The sequence below is a fragment of the Myotis lucifugus genome, unplaced genomic scaffold, assembly GCF_000147115.1.
Source record: "Myotis lucifugus unplaced genomic scaffold, Myoluc2.0 scaffold_92, whole genome shotgun sequence".
In the NCBI taxonomy this organism is placed as follows: Eukaryota; Metazoa; Chordata; class Mammalia; order Chiroptera; family Vespertilionidae; genus Myotis; species Myotis lucifugus.
Window position 1 is genome coordinate 2,842,350 of NW_005871140.1, and position 19,705 is coordinate 2,862,054.

The 19,705-nt window shown below is 39.3% G+C and overlaps 1 protein-coding gene across 2 annotated transcripts in view; it reads right to left on the reverse strand.

The window, feature by feature from the left end:
- MPPED2 (metallophosphoesterase domain containing 2) overlaps nucleotides 1–19,705 on the reverse strand; it is a 168,231-nt gene that overhangs the window by 135,237 nt on the left and 13,289 nt on the right. The window lies entirely within an intron of this gene.

The following is a 19,705-nucleotide window of genomic DNA, read 5'->3' on the forward strand; positions in this document are numbered from 1 at the left end:
TGCAGCTGCTCATTTGAAGTGGGATAGGCATGGTTAATTTTTCCAATGAGAAAATGGTGATGAATGGAATCGAAAATAAAGATATCTCTAAAGCTAGACTAAAAAATATTTTAACTCAAGGAGGTCATCAATTTGGAAATATTACCCAGAGAATTTTCCAATCACAGAGAGGAGCTTGCAGAAAATCTTAAGTGACTACAAATGAAAAGTATGCCTTGGAGACCAGTTTAAAAAAAAGTCACAGTAGTCACATATGCAACTCTAAACCCTGCAACATCCAGCTGCAGAGGGCTCCTAGGGAGGCCACTGGGATCCCACCGCATACAATTATCTTCTGTGTAAACCACACAGCAATAGTAACAAAAGGCTCTACAGTTTTTATTAATAAAAGCTTATTGCAGTTTGCAATAATATTTAAATTCTCATGACTTTAGAATATTATTTTGCAGCTAAAACAGATGATCTTTAAAACTACATCCCACAGGGGTCACACGCATATGCTCCTTTTGTGAATACTCATTTAGGCAAATACAGTTAATTTGTACACTTCTGTGTATGTATGCCATGCTTCAATTAAAAGTTGACTAATTTAAAAGAAGTTATATTCAATCCTCTCCTTCCATATGAAATGCTTTTTTCTGGATACATTTTTTTAAAAAAAAAAAATACTGCAAAACTGCATATCTCCTTCAAAGTCGTATGGAAAAAAACCTGTACGCTATTTAGAAATGTTAATTTTTCTTTTGGGTTTCGTATCCTTAAGTCTTCTCTTTTGATAGAAAAAATATACCCTCTCATATTTTAAATTCCCATTCATCACATATAATTCTTCCTATTTATGCCTACTAATACCTTTCAGAATAACCTGAAGATCACCATTGGTTATGGAGCGCCTTCGCTTTGTTGGTTTATCACTCTAACTGGCATGCTTTTTCTGAAAGCAGTCTTTACACTTACCAAAGGGCATAATCAGCACTCCAGCCTGCTGCCTTGTGGGATTTTATCAATAATGTAGTTAATAAACAGAGGCTTTGTGGATAACCGCACTGTTATAGGTTAGCTACGAACTCATACCTTTCCTTTGACTTCCATCTTAAAAATTCATGAATTAAGAAAACCTCAGTGGAGGGGGGAGGTGATCTGTGAAATAGGGCATTCTCATTTGTCACTGAAATTACTGACTCTTGAAGTCGGCGTTTACTATTGGGTTAAATTGTTTATTTTCAAGGAAATAAGCGGGGGAATCTCAAAATGACTGTTAAGGCATCTGCCTGAAAAATACCTTTTATAAGAATCAATTAAGATAGGTATGTTTATGCTCGCCACTAAAAAAATGGTAACGAACTGAAGTTTTTGGTTTAGTTTTATGTGAACCATTTTCTGTAGCCAACTGCCTGAAAAACGTCAGATTGCTTTATACTTCCACCCAACAGTGACTGGCATTTACTCTCAGTAAGCAGAAGTTGTCACAGACGACAGAAAGTGATTAGCAATCACTTGCTACACGACATGAGATAGTCTTAAAACTCCCATTTACCCCCTACGGAACCAATATCTCGGCTCATTCTGGAGAATGAGAACGAGGATTTCTCCAGCAACTAACATAAGTGAAAATATGAGCCCCAGCTCTGTAGAATGCAACACATTTGGTCACAAAGGAAAATGAAAGCAAGCCCCCTAATACTAACTCAAGACACTTTAGCTGGAGAAAAACAGCCTGCATCCCATAACATTTTATGATGGCAAATGAGATGCAGGCAATGTAATTTCACTTATGTGATTCACTTACAAGCAATGCAAATGCAATCTTGCTGATTACATTTAAAACAAAAGACTGAATCTGCTTATTTATAGAGCAGACCTATAGTCATGCAAACATCAGGCTCCCCCCTGCCCGGTGTGGAACAAAAAGAAAACAATCTGGCTGGAAGACCTTTTCATCACTGCAGAAAGAAAAATGATGTTAACGTGAACCCCGGCTTGACCCAATATGCTTAATAATGTGGCTTCTTGGTGCCCTTAATAGAAAACAAGGTCAGCTGTGTGTAATGTTAGCTGAGGTGTTCAACCCACATGTAAACAATGTCCGATGTTTTATTTGTTTTTTCAATGGCCATAAGAAAGTGTTCAGTAAGCACTTGCGCCTATGTTTAATTTTAAACCTTCATTTATCTGTGGGTGGGGGTGCCTGTGTACACACACGTTTCTGTGTATGGACAATAGAAATGCGTGATTTCCACAGTGAAATGTAGATTGCTACATCCAATATATTCATTAGCTGACTCCTCACAATGCATATTTTATGAACTCTGCCCAGTAAGTTGGCATCTTGAGCATTCCAGAACTACTCATTTTAATCATCACCAAAAGTAAAGCTTTTGTGAGATAATTTTTCTATTATGCAGTTCCCCAGTTAGAACTCTGTGAAAGGTGCTGCCCGATGCCATTTCTGACCTCCCCAGAAAAGCAGATCTGGAACAATTCTCCTACTTTCTGTGATGCTCAGCTTTTAAAGATCTAACAGTTATTTCTGGCTCATGACCAGCAACTGAACTGAACCGATGCCCAGCTGCCAGCCACTGCACCCGCATCCTAGGCATTTGGCTAGAGTCTTACTGATCACTAGATCTGCAGCACACTAGGCAAAGGATCGTGGCCAGAGCCAACTTGGGCCCAGCTACAGTTTTAACAATAAAGAAGTTGAATGTGATACCTCACACCTTCCACAGAGAAAATCGCATGTGGCTGGAAATGCTCCTTGTGGAATGACTTGTGGCCCTAGGGTTTCTCGATCTTAATGAAGAAGACACACTTCAGTGGTCTACCAAGTGATGCCCACACGAATATGGATAACAGAAGCAATTTTCTGGGCAATAGCACAACTTCTTTTTAGTCAGAGAGACATCACTTCCAAATAGTAAATTCTAAGAAATTCTCAAAAATGGAGATGCCTTTGAAGTTACCCTCAATCGTTGATATTTAACTACAGTCAGGCCTCAAAACTGTACTCAAATTGAACTCTGTAAAATTTGTGTTGATGCATCTAACCTACCAATCTAACCTACCATCTTCGTGTCTCTGAATGGAAAAGACCTAGAAGCACAGCACAGGTTTGCTCATTTCCACATAGCGCAAAGCATTGGGCCAGAAACCATTTCACTTGTTTGGAATGTGAGCCATTATCCAAGCCCACGGCATATGGTTGCACACTTCTCAACTCCCACATCCCAGCAAAAATGCAACTGCTGACCAAGTGTGTATAGTCTCCGAGTAATGGTTTCTGGAGCCCTGGGGTCCAGAAGCTACTGCCAGACCTGAGAGGAATCAAGGGACACCAGAGTGGTAAGAACAGAAAGAAATATTCTGAAATGAAAGCTAAGTGTGATTCTCCACAACAGAAAATAGCTGCGCCTGTTTCATTCATACCACTTTCCATCGCAGGGTGCCTCCTGCAGAGAGCCTACCTCCTTTCATGTGTGGGACAAGAAGCAGTCCTAAAGACACACTGACATTCTGGGGTATGTCTACAGAGAAAAATCAGGAAATGAAATGGGAAAGTAATGTAATAAAATTAAGTCAGATACCTGAAAAAATTCTTATTGCAGACATGTGCTTGAAGAAATTCTCCCTAGTTTCTCCTACTCAGTTAGGCCTTATTATCTATCCCAAACTGTAAGTTCCCTAAGCACTTTCTGCTCGGTAAGGGTCAGAAAGAGACACTGTACTGCAAACCAGCTGTCCTATGTGAACTTCATCATGTATCTCAACCTCTCTGGTGGCCGATTGGCCATATGCAAAATTCTCTACACGTGCTTCCTCGCAGTGAACACCAGCACATAAGTATACAAAAATATGCCTTGATATTCTATTCATTATAATTCACACATGATATTTTTTATCAAATATTATTTAATTCAGGCTCAATTGATTGTCTCCCTAAATAGGCAAAACACCCCTATTGATAGATGAAGACTGGGTGGTTTACAGTTCTACATTTTTCTGACAATTAGACCCAGGAAGACATTCATTTCTTCATTTCTTCATCAGTAACTACTTATTTATTGTGGCAGTTACTGCGCTGTGTCCTGGGGATAAAAGAATAAGCCAAACAGCCACGATCCCTGCACCCCCGTGCTACTTCCAGTAAATACTTATTGATTTATTTAATTGAAACATTTTCAATGGCTTCCAACTTCCCCAGAATTCCCACGCATCTTGCTCATTTACTCCACGTCCTGCAGATGGTATCCAAGACTCCCATCAAGTCAAACGATTCTTTTCCCTTATTCATTTAGTTTAGTGGTTCTCATTTCCCCATAAAGGTATTAGAGGTCTGTAGACTCACAAAGGAGGCCTTAATCACTTAATGCCAAAATATGAGAGCTGCCAACAAACCATCCTTCAGATATTGATGCGTGAGTGACAGGAGGGGGCAGGGTAGTCAGCAAACTGCAAGGAGGAACATGAAGCAAGTGATTTGGCAACAACTAGTGTGCTTGGGTGAGCATAATGACAGCAGGGATGACCCTCTAAAGAGGATGGGAAGATTTTAAACTCCTTGATAATTTACGGTGAAGACAAAACAACATAGGAAATACACATGAGAGACTGTTTATTGATTTGTCAAAGCTGTATTTGATTACTGAGTCCCTGGACATGGCAGAGGTTTTGAGATCAACCAGCATCAACCCTGCCCTGGCGGAGCTTCCAGTCTAGGAAGGGAAATACTGACATCTTGGCTGTCCTCTTATATTTGCAAATGTAAATTTCAACATGGAGGTCAACGGTGCTGGACTGTTTGTGAATTTAAGTCACATGATCTTCCCCCCACGTGAAGCATTGTTCTAGGCTCTGAGAAACAACTGGGAAAAGGAGAGGTTACACTCACTTTCTTCTACTCTGGCCAGAGGAACACAGCAGCTGCCTCTGTCTTGATACTTTTTACCCTTGTCCCAAGACCTCATAGTTATTTCCCTGGGTTATGTGGACCAGAAAGATACACAACCACTACGTATTTTATATCTTTAATGGCTTTTCCCAATTCACCTCAATCGTTATTGGCTTTGCCTGCCCTCAGCCTCGTGTATGTGTGCACTCAAGCACACATATAACCTCAGTCTCTGGGGGTGCCATATCTCATCATCCCCAGCTGTCGTGGAAGCTGTTCTAGCTCTGATAACAATGATAACACCAATATGAGCCAACACTCTGATAGGACTTACTGTGTCCCAGGAAATGTTTTAGGTACTATGCATATATCAACTGACTTAACACTCAGAACAGCTATTTGAGGTAGGGACTAATCCACCCCCCTCATTTACAGATGAGAAGCCGGAAAGGTTAAGTAGCTTGTCCAAAGTCAAACAGCTAGTAAGAGGTAGATCAAGACTCAAACCTTGGCAACCTGGTTCTAGAGTTCATATTCTTAAACACTGCACTGTACTGCTTCTCTATCTCCTCACACAGTAAAGCTCAGGAACATATCCCAGACACTTAGTCATTTATTCCAAAACTACTTAGTAAAGCCTTGTATGATAAACTCGACTACATTTTCTAAATGTACTATGCGTTTACACATATTTCTAAAATCTAACGAAGTGACCACAAAGAGGGAGAGGATGGTGGAAACAAGTGCACCCAATTCTATGTACCTCGAATGCACTCATGGCCCCCTAATCTGACTCCACATGTGAGCAAACAAGATACATAAATCTGAGTAGATTGGTTGTTCATATAAACAATTCAGAGTCTTATCATGCCTCTGTGAACTGACTCCAATTCATCAAAAATGTAGGAACAGGTTATATATGTCACCCTCCATTAACTGAAACACACCAATAAATTTCCAAAATGTAGGACTCAGCACCAAAAACATGTATATAAATATAGATATAGATAATGGAGAAATCCCCACATCTATTGCAGAACTCTGTGCAGCCTGTGTCTCCTCTGTGCAGTCTGGGATCATGCATAATGCAACACGGCGCTGCTAACAGCAGGCGCGCAGCAGATAATTTACACTTGTTTTTATGGACACGAGGAACTGATCTTTGAAGCTGTCCCTAATGAGATTCCGCTTGGCCCTAACAGCATCCTGAGAGAGTGTTCCGGTTTTCTACTTGGCATCCGGTGCATATTTATAATGCAGAATACAAGCTCATTTAAATTGCACATGTGGATTTTGGTGTCTTTCCTATTTTACAGAAAGATTTTCGTATACTAAGGAACACTGACTCCTCAATTACTAAACCACACTTTACCTAAACAGTGTCACTGCCTGTAGCTACAGGTCACGTATCAAAGAGGCAGGTCCATCAAAGCGCTTCTACCTAGAGGCCAAGAGATCCCCCAACATTCTAGACCACACTCAAGTCCAGAAACTCAAATACATCCTCAGCCAAAGGGCATCTCCAGAAAGCCTGATTATACAACACCTTCCTTGGGAGACGCAGTCACAAGGGCAGTTAGGGAGAAAACCAGAAGTCAGCCACCTAAACTGAAAACTTCCTGCCCCAAAGTGCTGGCAATGCACACCTCTCTTTCCTATTATCTCCTCTCTTTTAAGTTTGGTTTCAGGTAAAATTCTTCCTTAAGCTCAGCACTTTACACGGGCTTCTTTTTTTTTTTTTTTTGATCGTTTGGTTTTCAAGAGGCTTGTAGTTGAATCACCCATAATTAGAACTCCATTACATACTTACTTTAACTTTCATTTGTTTTACCTTTAAATCAAAACTTTCAAAAGGTTTTCAATTACTATATCACACTAATGTTGTATTATCCACAACTAACACAAATTGCAGATTTCTGTCAAAATAGTTCCTGTAAGAGCTTGAAGAGCTTACTATTTCAAAAGAAAAAAACAAGCCAAGTTGTTAAAAAACATCCGAGTACAGAATAAAATTGCATGATTCCCATGATAACAAATGACCCATTTTCATGGTCTTCATTTCCTGGTAAACTCCACATGTTAAGGGTAGTTGTCAGTCAGATTCCCATTAATCGGGCTGAAACATATCCTAATTAATTTCACACTTCTGATAATTGTTGACTTCAAGTAGGATCAATAAATGAGCATTTTATAAGGAGTTTAAACAATATACTTTCTAATGCCTCAGTTTTTAAGGTAAAGAACAATATAGGAAATTCAAATATTTAGGGTCCATTGAAAATGAAACTGATGTTTATCCTGAGAGCTTACTACTGTCAATGTAAAAGTCAGCTAAAGGCAGAATAGACTGTAGAGTTCATATAGGAGTATCAAAAATACTCACTCTGAGCTTCATCCAGCTCCATCCTGAAAAAAACATGGAGACTTATGTTATCCTTTTTTTAAAATATATATATATATTTTATTGATTTTTTACAGAGAGGAAGGGAGAGGGATAGAGAGTTAGAAACATCGATGAGAGAGAAACATCGATCAGCTGCCTCCTGCACACTCCCCACTGGGGATGTGCCCGCAACCAAGGTACATGCCCTTGACCAGAATCGAACCTGGGACTTTTGAGTCCGCAGGCCGACACTCTATCCACTGAGCCAAACCGGTTAGGGCTTATGTTATCCTTTTTAAAGTCAAGTCTAAATACATGCTCTCAAAATGAATGAATGATTACAAGGGAGCACACAGTAAGAGAATACTGAATCATTGCACACCCAACTTTCATTCATTCATTCAACAGGTACTTGGAGCATGTGTAGTGTGCCTAACGCTGCGACAGTTGCTGTAGATGGAGGCAGGCATAAAATACAAGAAAAAGTAAGAGTTGCTGCCTTCATAGAGTGTAGAGCCTAGCGGGAGAAAGTCTTTTCACAAACAATTAGAAAATACATTTATGATAAGTGTGACTGTGGGAAAGCATTACTTATAGCTACTCTGGGTTCACCTAATCCAGAGAGCGGGGATCAGGAGTCTCCTAAAGAAGCGACAACGGTGGAGGGAAGGAAATAGTATTTAGTATTTAGGGAGGAGGGCTGTGGACATCATTCTGAACCACAAAGCAGCCTGCTCTCTCCTCTTCACTTGGAGAAATGAAAAATACAAAATGCAGGGGGCATACCTACAAAGTTGGATTTACAACGTATGTATTTCCCCTTCAATGTCAGCACCGAATCCAGACAGGATTGAAGACCTTGGGAAAAATCGGCGGACAGATCACCAAAGTTGGCACTAACTGCTGCCAAATGTCTGGCTGGCACCAATGTACAGGCTCAATTGGCCATAAAAAAACTCACTATAGTCTTGCTCCTCTCAAAGGAAATCATTTTGCAATCCACAATGAGGCTTACCCAGAGGCCAGTCTTAGGGGGAGGCCTTGAATTTGGAGCTTAACTCAATTGCACGGTTTAGGGCAAGAGTTTCAGGTTTCAGATGGGCAGTCAAGTAATCTGATCCCATCCGACTTTTAATGGCTTCTAAGAAATCCAAAGTGTGAAATCCTTTTCCCAGCCTCCCCCAGAGCAGTCTAAGGGTGCTTTATGCCAGCCTCCATTCTCCTCCTCCCTGTCTCATATTCTACCCAAACTGTAATAAGGTCTGAGACATTAATTTAATACTCATTGCTTAATCTGAAAGTCTGATCAAAATCTGTGTTCTAGTCCCATTTGTTTATTTTTTCCTTTGTTTTTCTTGCCCTAGGAGATATATCAGTGAAAATATGTGAGATGTCTGAGATTTTACTGCCTATGTTTTCTTCTAGGACTTTTATGGTTTCACAACTTACATTTAAGTCTTTTATACATTTTGAGTTTATTAGTTGTTATCAGCCCATTCAGGTTTTCTGATTCGTCCTGAGTTTTGGAAGATTGTATATTTCTAGGAATTTGTCCATTTCACCCAGATTATCCAGTTCTTTGGCATATAGTTATTCATAGTATTTTCTTACAATCCTTTGTATATCTGTGATGCGAGTTGTTACCCTCTTTCGCTTCTGATTTGATTTGAGTCTTCTCTATTTGTTCTTGATAAGTCTGACTAAAGATTCATCATTGTTGTTTATCTTTTCAAAGAACCAGCTCTTGATTTCATTGATCTTTTATACTGGTTTTCCGGTCTCTGTCATTTATTTCCATTCTGACCTTTATTATTTCCTTCCTTCTACTTACTCAGGGGTTTTCTTGTCATTCTCTTCCTAATTCTTTTAGTTGTAGGGTTAGATTGTTTATTTGAGTTTTATCTTGTTTCTTCAGGTAGGACTGTAATACTATGAAGATCCCTCTCAGGATTGCTTTTGCTGTGTCCCAGAGATTTTGGGTTGTGTGTTCATTTTCATTTGTCTCCAGGAAGTTTTTATTTCTTCCTTGATCTCATTGGTAAACCTTTCATTGTTAATACCATGCTATATAGCCTCCATGTGTTTGAATGTTCTTGAGTTGTTTTGCTGTAGTAGTTTTCTAGTTTCATGCCATTGTAATCCAAGAAGGTGCTTGATATGATTTCAATTTTCTTGAATCTGTTAAAACTTATTTTGTGTCCTAACACGTAGTCTATCCTTAAGAATTATCCTTGTGTCCTTGAGAAAAATGTATATTCTGCTGCTCTGGGATTAAATGTTCTGCAAATATCAATCAAATCCATCTGATCTAGTGTGTTGTTTAAGATCGCTGTTTCCTTGTTGATTTTTCTATCTAGAAGATCTATCCAGTGATGTCAGTAGGGTGTTAAAGTTCCATACTATGACTGTATTGCTATCCAGCTCTCCCTTAAAGCCCACCAAAAGGTTTTTTATGTGTTTAGGTACTCCTATGTTGGGTGTGTTTATGTTTACAGAGGTTATATTTTCGTGTTGGATCGATCCATTTATTTATTTTTATATATATTTTATTGATTTTTTACAGAGAGGAAGGGAGAGAGATAGAGTTAGAAACATCGATGAGAGAGAAACATCGATCAGCTGCCTCCTGCACATCTCCTACTGGGGATGTGCCCGCAACCCAGGTACATGCCCTTGACCGGAATCGAACCTGGGACCTTTCAGTCGGCAGGCCAACGCTCTATCCACTGAGCCAAACCAGTTTCGGCAGATCGATCCATTTATTTTTTTTTAATTTTTTTATTGCTTAAAGTATTACAAAGGGTATTACATATGTGTCCTTTTTTTCCCCAAGATCGATCCATTTAGTATGAGGTAGTGACCTTCTTTGTCTATGGTCATGGTCTTTTTTTGAAGTCTATTTTATTAGATATGAGTATTGCTACTTCAGCTTTGTTTGTTTGTTTCCATTTCCATGGAATATTTTTCCCATCCCTTCACTTTTTGTCTGTGTGAATCTTTTATTCTGAGGTGGATCTTTTGTAGATAGCATATATATGGGTCATGTTTTCTTATCCAGTCAGCTACCCTATGTCTTTTGATTGGAACATTTAAGGCATTTTCACTTAAGTTTATGATTGCTAGGAACTTATTTATTGCCTTTTTTACTTTATACCTATGTTCCTCTCTCTCTTCATTTCTTCTTCTTCTTCTTCAAGCTGTCCCTTTAACATTTCTTGCAATGCTGGTTTGCTGGCAATGTACTCCATTAGTTTTTTTTTTGTTTGTTTTTTTGTTTTTGTTTTGTTTTGTTTTGTTTTGTTTTGCTGGAAAGCTCTTTATTTTACCTTCAATTTTAAATGATAGCCTTGCTGGATAGAGCAGTACTGGATTCAGCTCCTGGTTTTTCATTACTTTGAATATGTCATGCCAACTCCTTCTGGCCTGAAGTGTTTCTGTTGAGAAACCAGCTGACAGTCTAATGCAAGCACATCATGTTTGACATGTTTGGTCTAATGGGAACTCTCCCTTGTAGGTAACCGTCTCTCTCTTACTGCCTTTAAGATTCTTTCTTTGTCTTTAATGTTTGTCATTTTAATTATATGTCTTGGTGAGGGTCTTTTGGGGTTCATCTAATTGGGACTCTGTGCTTCTTGAACTTGTGTGATTATTTTCTTCACCAGGTTAGAGAAGTCTTCTGTCATTATTTCTTTAAACAAGTTCTTTATTCTTTGCTCACTTTCTTCTCCTTCTGGCATCCTTATGTTGCAGATGTTAAGTTTCATGTTGTCCCAATGTTCCCTTAAACTATCTTCCTGCTTTTCAATTTGGTTTTCTTTTTGCTGCTCTAATTGGGTGTTTTGTTCTACCTTGTCTTCCAAATCACTGATTAGATCTTCTGCTTCATTCAGTCTATTTTTAATTCCTTCCAGTGTATTCTTTTTTTTTTCTTGTGTACTCACCTGAATAGTCAGGGAACTTCACCTATTTTATTTAGGTTTTTATTTTTTAAAATTCCAACCCAAAGCTAAATACAATTGGAAACCAGTAAGCATTAAGTTTGTTCCAAAGAAGTAGGATCATTCAGATCTACTCCAGTAAAGTATACAATGCTTAAGATCAAAGCTTTCCAGTGTATTCTTGATCATAGATATGGTAGCCTTCATTTCCAATTGGTTCTCATTCATGGTTATAGTTTCCACTAAGTTCCTTGTAATTCTCACTAAGTTTTTGAGCATCCTTATAACCATTACTTTGAACTCTATATCTGATAAATTGCTTGCCTCATTTCATTTCACTCTTTTTCTGGAGCTTCTTCCTTTTCTTTCATTTGGGAGTTATATCTTTGTCCCCCATTTTTTCTGTCCCTTTGTTCTTGTTTCCATGTATGAGATTGAACTGCTATGCCTTCCAGTCTTTGTGGGGTGACCTTTTGAAGTAGGTGTCCTGTGGGACCCAGTGTTGCAGTCTCTTTGAAATCCTGAGCTGGATGCTCTAAGACTGCCCCTTGTGTGGGTTATTTGGGCTATCCTATTGTAATTGGGTCTTAATTGTTGTCCCATTCATGGGTGGGTTCTCCATTCAGGCTGGCTGACTATGAGGCTCAACCCCAACCATGTCATGCAAACTGTTACACAGGTGCTGACAGAACAAGACAAAACACAACAATACAAAACAAAAACACATAACAACAACAAAAACAACCACTACAGAAAAGAGAAATTAGGAGTTAAGAGAACAACAATAATACAAAAGAGAAAAATACTCAAAGAAATAAAGGGGAGGGGAAAAAATATGAAAAGAAAGAAGGAAGAAGGGGAAAAAAAGAACAAAGAATAGGAAAAAAATAGCATAAAAGAAAAGAAGGAAAACATATGAAAATAAAAAAGGAGAAAAAATGAGAAAAAAAGTAAGAGAAAGAAAAAAGTACACAAAAACTAGAGTAAGAAAAGGAAAAAGAAAAATAAGACTATGAAGGACTAAAGAGAGACAAAAACAATAACAAAGCAATAAAAAATAAAGAAAATAATGCAAAACAAAAAGCAAGTGGAGTTCATCTGGGCAGTGTTTAGTACCTCCTAGCAGCTCCCTGGATCTTGCTCTTATGTTGACTGAGGCTGACTATTTTGTATGCCATTTCTGGGCCTCCTGGGAGGTAATTTGGTGCTAGCCACTGTCAGAAGCTGCCCACATTTTGCTCTTGGTAATGTGATTGAAGCTTCGAGCGATCCATGGTTTGTGGCTGCCTCCACAGGGCTTGGCTGTGTGCAGGAGGGGCCAGGCTGTGCCCTAGGGTGGGCTTGTTAGCAGCATGGGGCCTTGAGGCTGATCAGCAAACATCATAAGCACCTACGTATCCATCTCCATCCATCTCTGCCTACTGGCCGGCTTCCAGACTTGATTACTGAAAAGGCTGTTTCTGAAAGGACTTTGGGGCAGAATCAGGAGGATGCGACCTCTGGGTCTCCTGTCAGGGGAGGTGCTATTCAGGTTTCAGTGAAGATGGTGGGTGTGTTCCCCCATCCAAGCGCCACACGTCTCAGTCTGTCCCAGAATATTTCCCTGACCTTATCCAGACGGAACCCCTTGTATGCAGTCTGGTGGAGTCTGCTGGAAGCTGGGAGAGTCTATCAGTTTTCCCACGAGGAGGAAACATACTAGGATAGTGGGGGGAATGGCCCCACCCAAAAGTCAATCATTGATGCCCCCTGAGACTATTGAGACCTATAGGCATAGCCTCTGCTTCTGCCTCCTCAGCAGAGATCAAGATGCAAGGTGGGGCAAGCAGGATTTCTTAGGGTCTACATCAAACTAAAAAGCTTCTATACAGCAAAAGAAACCAGCAACAAAATTAAAAGTGAGCTCAGTGTATGGGAGAACATATTTGCCAATGATATATCTGATAAGGGATAATATCCAAAATATACAAAGAACTCATACAACTCAATAACAGAAAGACAATCCAATTAAAGAATGGGCAAAAAACCTGAATAGACACTTTTCCAAAGATAACATACAAATGCTTAATAGACTTGAGAAAAATGTTCAACATCATTAATCATCAGATAAATACAAATTAAAATTCGAAGGAGGTATATCACCTCACACCTGCCAGAATGGCTACCATCAATAAATCAACAAACAACAAGTGCTGGCGAGGATGTGAGAAAAGGAAACCCTAGTACACTGCTGGTGGGAATACATTTGGTGCTGCCACTGTGGAAAGCAGCACGGAGATTCCTCAAAAAATTAAAATTCGAACTGCCATTTGACCCAGAGATCCCACTTCTGCGAATATATCATAAGAATCCAGAAACACCAATCGGAAAGAATATATGCACCCCTATGTTCATAGCAGTGTTATTTATAATAGCTAAGACCAGAAGACAACCAAGTGCCCATTAGTAGATGAGTGAATAAAAAGGTGGTGGTACATTTACACAACAGAATACAATGAGGCTGTGAAAAAGAAGGATCTCTTACTCTTTGTGACAGCATGGATGGACCTGGATATTATGCTAAGTGAAATAAGCCAGTCAGAGAAAGACAAATATCACATGATCTCACTTATATGTGGAATCTAACAAACAAAATAGGTCCAGAGGCATGGATGCATGGAACAGAATCACAGGTCTCAGAGGGGATGGGGATGGGGAGGGGATAGGAAGAGATTAACCAAAAAACACATATGCATACATGCATTACCCATGGACACAGACAATAGTGTGGGGAAGGCGTGGGGTGGGGCAAGGAGCTGGGTAGACAGGGGCAAAGGAGGAGAAAATGGGGGACATCTGTAATATGTCAACAATAAAAAAAAATCTGTGTTCTAAAATGGTGCAGACACACACACCTCCTTTACTCCCTTTAAAAAAACACTGAGAGAGAGAGAGAAAGTAAGAGAGAAATGGAAGTGGAATATGTAGAAATGATGTTTTATTTCAGGGACAATACTATATGAGTCCTTATGGGTCTGGAAGAACATTTTCTGGTCTCGTGGAAACCAAAGACAGCAAACCCAAGCAACATCTACAACTCTGGTAAAAGGCACATCTCTTAGAGTTCCACTGTCCCAGGCAGAAGGCAGTAAACTGAGATAAGTGTTTATTAAGTCCATGCCCTGGCTAACAGTAGGTTAACACAGACTCAATTCTTCCTTCCTAGTGTGGGAATCACTTGGGAGAATCCTAAAAACATTAAGAGCCGGAGGTGGGGACAGGGGGGGCGGCGGGGAACACTTCTCAAAAGTAAACAGACACATCAAACTTAATGACATTTATTATTAATTATCGTACTTAATAATAGCTAACATGCAGTGAGCACTGAGATACTGTGCTCAGTTCTTTCCTAAGCACTAAGCATCATGTGATATAACCTTCACCATTACCTATTAAAGCATATTATTATGATGCCCACGGTAAAGACGAGACACAGTAGAGAATATAAATAAGCACATGCAAGGAGCATGGGGATGAAGAGACAGACTGAATATACTTTTCTGAATATACTTTTTTTGGAACTCTTCAAGCGATTTTTAAAATATTTTTAAATGTGCCTACATGTCTGCTTAGCAACCACCACTCCACGCCCCAAACTCTCCCCTCCAAAATATACGCATTCATTCTTCCTCTCTCTTTATCCTCTTCTTCTGTTTACAGCTTTATTAAGATACTAGTCCAGCCCTGGCTCTTGCTGCCTGTGGTACAACACCTCGCAAAACAGCACTGCTGGTTTATAAGGTGATACAACCTTCCCTGCAGAGCGTGGGGGCATGATTAAAACCGACTAATGGCCAGAAAGCCCATTTTCATTCTACACTTGACAAAATAAACACCTCGTAAAGGCAGGTAAGCAGAAGCTACTTTTCACTCTGGACTGCTTGGTCTTAATAACCTTTGAAAGGGAGGAACCGATTGCAGGGAACTTCTAGCCTCTGGCACACACAAAACACAATTATGACACAAGGAGACCACGGCAAAACCCCTTATGTAAAGTTAAATCATTACCCCACCCCCTCCCCGTCTCCTCACTACAGACCGGTGCTGAACTGCAGAGGTTTTTTCTGGCTGCAGTAGTGGGATCTAACCCAGCTTGTCTTTAAAATGAGGACATTTGATTTCCCTGAAATCAATTCCCCAAAAGGGCTATTTCCCCCCGGGCTCCCCTCTTTTGTCCACAGCAAATGAAGCTCCACTTACATGTTGGAGGAAATATTACAAAACATTCCTTTTTTTTTCTCAAAGTGCAGAATTTATGGTAACAGATAATTAACAACAAATGACAAACAATCTGAGTAGTAAAGGTCCCAGTTTGGTTGCCAAGATGATGGGATCAAATTCCAAGATAAACAGTGGAGCGTGCCGGCTGCCATTAATGTGGTGGAGGGGTCGAGATGGACAGATGCAAAACAGACTAGCCATCCACCATCAAGGCACACAGTGTGGGGCAAGCAACCTCCCACGGGGTTACTATTTCCCTCTGAATTCTCCAGAGTGTCAGTGGACGAGGGGGTGGGACAAGACTCACTCCACTGTGCTGCACAGAACACCCAAGCCTTTATATTTCACAGAGAGAGAAAAATAGCTTCTTCTTTGAACTGCATTACGGAAGAGTCAGAAATGCATACCCTTTAGGAGCCAACACCGCCTTCCCAACTCTGTTGCTTCTTCCCAAAGGTTTGCCCCTCCCATTCCTCTTTCCTTTAAGCTTGAGACAAAATAGGTTTCAGTGCTGCCAGCTGTGCCCAAAATGTGAGGGTTAAGAGCCAGGTGAAAACAAGTTAACCTGTAAAAGTCAGAATCTGAGCACAACATATGGTCAGGCTCCTTGATACTAACAGATGGCGAACCTTGGGAAATCGCAATTGCAGATATTCTTACATTTCTCAAAAGCAAGTTCATGGTTCGCTATTTGTCAAACAGATTTTTTTAAAATACTGAAACACAAACCTAAAGTGTTGAATTACCTAACAAATTGTTCCTTCTCAGAGATCAAAACAGGCAAATGCATCCAATATTGGTATTTTAATCTTTTCAAATGCTGGATTCATTGGTATGTAGAATTAGCATGCATACCCCAGAAAGCTGAGATGCAGTTTATCTTATCTCCCCGTTGACTCATGTTTGGAGATACTGACACTCTCCTGGTGTTAGTCAAGCCCAAGACCAGGGACATCATAATTGCAAGAAAGAGTTATGAGCTAATGAATATATCTGCTAGGCCCGCCCTCCCCCTCCCCCTCTCTCCTTTACACATACCCTCAGTTTTCTCTTGGTCATAAAACATGCATCTTCTCATTACACGCCCTGCATATCCAAGCAGGACTAGTATGTAAAAACTAGTTAATTTTTAAAAAGAAGAAAATTTTAAAAAAGGAACACATTAAATATGAGGCAGAACCAAGAGCAAGGGGTATGATATTTGTGATTTTAAAAAAATCAATCTAATATAGTCTAGTAGGGTCTGTGGTTATCTTTGAAGTCTTAGGGCAAAGCAAAATGAAACAAAAGGGAGAAAAATTTTCCAAAACTCAGACCCAAAATAGAGCTGGTAAAATGTCTCTGTCGTAGCAAAAGGCTAAAATCTTTCAGGAAATTAGAGAAACATGCTGAGGTTGCTTAGCTGGTGGGAGACTTAATTTTTTCTTAATTTCAGCCTTTTAAGCCTTTGTGCAAAACACATTTTTAACTAAGTGTACAATATGTATTGGTTTGTGGCCCAAATACCACAAGTGAGCCACTTTCCTTAGCCAATCAGCATAAATGCCAAAGTAGCCCACTGCAAGATGGGAAATGATATTTTTCTAACTCAAGAATTATCGAGCTGGAAGGTTTCAGAGACTAGCTGTACAAAGAAATAAATGGGTCTAAGTAGAGTCCATGTCATGGTGTAGGGCCCTGCAATATTTTAAGGAAGCAACTGCCAACAGAGGAACTTCAAGAATGGTTTAGCACGCACGTGGAATTTTAAAGCTCAATAGTATCGACTACTAAAAATTTATCTCTGTTTGCTTTATTAAATGGTGTTAGTTTTTCTTTTTTTTTCCCAACTAGTGTCAAGAGCTTTGCTACTTAATATAAAACTCCACAAAAATTTAAACCAACTAAGGGAGCTTACATTCTTGATTTGTGGTAAGGAAGAGAAAAAAAAGCCTACAAAAATGCATTTTCTTATTTGCATACATTTTACCCTTCTACAGGGGCAGCAATGGAAAACAAGAAATCTTCAAAGCAAAATAATACAAAAATATGCAGACCCAAATACTGCAAGGGCCAATAAATCCAACCGAGTTTCCTCTCTGCAGAGTTAGTGTTTCTACACAAAGTCTCCAACTGTACTTTGTACATTAAAACACACACACACACACACACACACACACACACACACACACACTAACATGGTGGTCTGCACAAATGGGGTAGTTTTATCCGCACTGATATTGAAATAATAGCCTAATCATGCCAGAGTAGCTCCTGAAACGTCTAGTTTCCAGTATGCTATGAAAATCTAAAAGGGAAAAAGACAATGGGAAGGAGAGAGCTAAGGAAATACTGCAAAGGAATCAAAACGAGCTGATGGATAGATCTTCTGAGACGCAGGGAGCTTTCTCTTCTTTGTGAAAACAGTTCAAAACTACCTGGGGGTTTTTTTATACAAAATGTGGTAGATACACTGGCCCTACTTTGTTTTTAGATCTTAAAATATGCATCTTCATAAGCTCTGAAGTCTCCAAATTAAAATTAAATGTCTCAAATGCAGACTCTCTGTTACATTACTTCCTGGTCAGCTTGCCTTGCCATTTTGCATATTTTTATCGAAACATTTCCATGAAAGACGTTTAAAAAAAACCCTGTATTTTGAACAAGATACAGATTCAACCCTTAAGCAGAAGTGATATGATTGTTTTCGTTTTATATGTCTATCCATCGATGGCGGCCACACTCTCCCTATGATTCTTGTTTTACCTCCATAAATGTAGGTTAAGTATTTCAGAATCTGAAATCCAGAAATACCATACTACAGAGGATCTGCTTTATGTATCAGAATTCTTTACCCTCCCAGAGAGTTAAATAACCAAAAACACAAACAAAAAATACCACCCAGTTGTGCAACATACAGCTAGGGCTCTAAGAACAAATCCATATGGACAAAAAAAAAAAAGATCTGTCTGATTTTAGCCTGGCTTTCTAATGCTCGAATGCAAACAAAGAAATCTACAGAATAGGGGAAAAGTCAGCTGTACAACAAAGTCAACTGTCACGGACCACAAGACCAGTACCCTCAGGGAATATAGAGGAAAAAGAACTTATTTTAAAAAAGAAAGGGGAGAGGAAAAGAAAAATACCCTGTGTTTATATATGAGTGCAAGCTAAAAGGGCCATTCAGCATCTCCACGATGAATTTCAGATTGAAAACATTAACAAAAATTATGGCCATGCTAATGTGCGGGCCAGTGATAAATTTGTAATGAGAATGAGAAAGTGGCTTACCAAGAGAAAAATGTTTCGAATTTTTTTTTCCAAACAGCTAATGCAGCCCAGCTCTGTAGGAAAGGATGAAATTCTACCTTCTTTAGCATGTGCAATTTTACAGAGCCCCAGACATTCATTCATTCATTGATATTACTCTTCCTCCGTCTGAGAGTTAGGAGTCATTTTTCTTCTCCCCCCACCATATCTCTATGATGCCTCCCTATTATATTCTTTCCCTGCAGAATATCACTAATGATGAGGGATTTGTGTTCTTAATTTCAAATAGACTAAAGAAAAGATAAAACATAGAAGAAATCCTAAACTGCCAGAGTGAGACAGTCTGCTAAAGGGTATCAAATCCAATAGCTGGGGAGGAACCCGAAATTCAGAGAAGCCCAAATTTCTAAGGATCAGAGACCTAACTAGTGACCAAGTCAGGACTGGAATCCAAGTTCCCTTAAACACCATCAAGTCGTGTCCTACAGCAAGCTGTTCATTCACTGATACTATAGAATGCCAGCTTCCAAAAATGAATTTGAAGATACTTCTTAAAAAATTCCACTTCAGGTAGCGGACTAAGAAGTAGGCAGCATCCTTGGCACTGCTCTCATCTTCCCACACATGAGCAAGTTGAATTCTATTGAACCAACGAATAAATAGCCTTTGGTCTATTCCTTGGTACCACCTAAGGAAGTGAGGCCCAAAGTAAGTAGATTTGCAGCAGAGGGAGCTTTTATTGCATATCTTGCAGACAAAGCAGAGGGACTTGTAGATAAATTATATTTTTGTCATTCTTTAAAAAATGTTTTCATCAAAAAAGTATTACATAGTTGTTAAGTATATAAAGTAAAAAATGAAAGGTCTTTTATCCAACACTCCTTTAGCAAATTCATTCCCAAATTTATTCCCTACATAATCATCAGGAATGTTGGTATTTATCTTTCCACACTTCTATATTTTTTTAAACCAAATAACACAATTCTG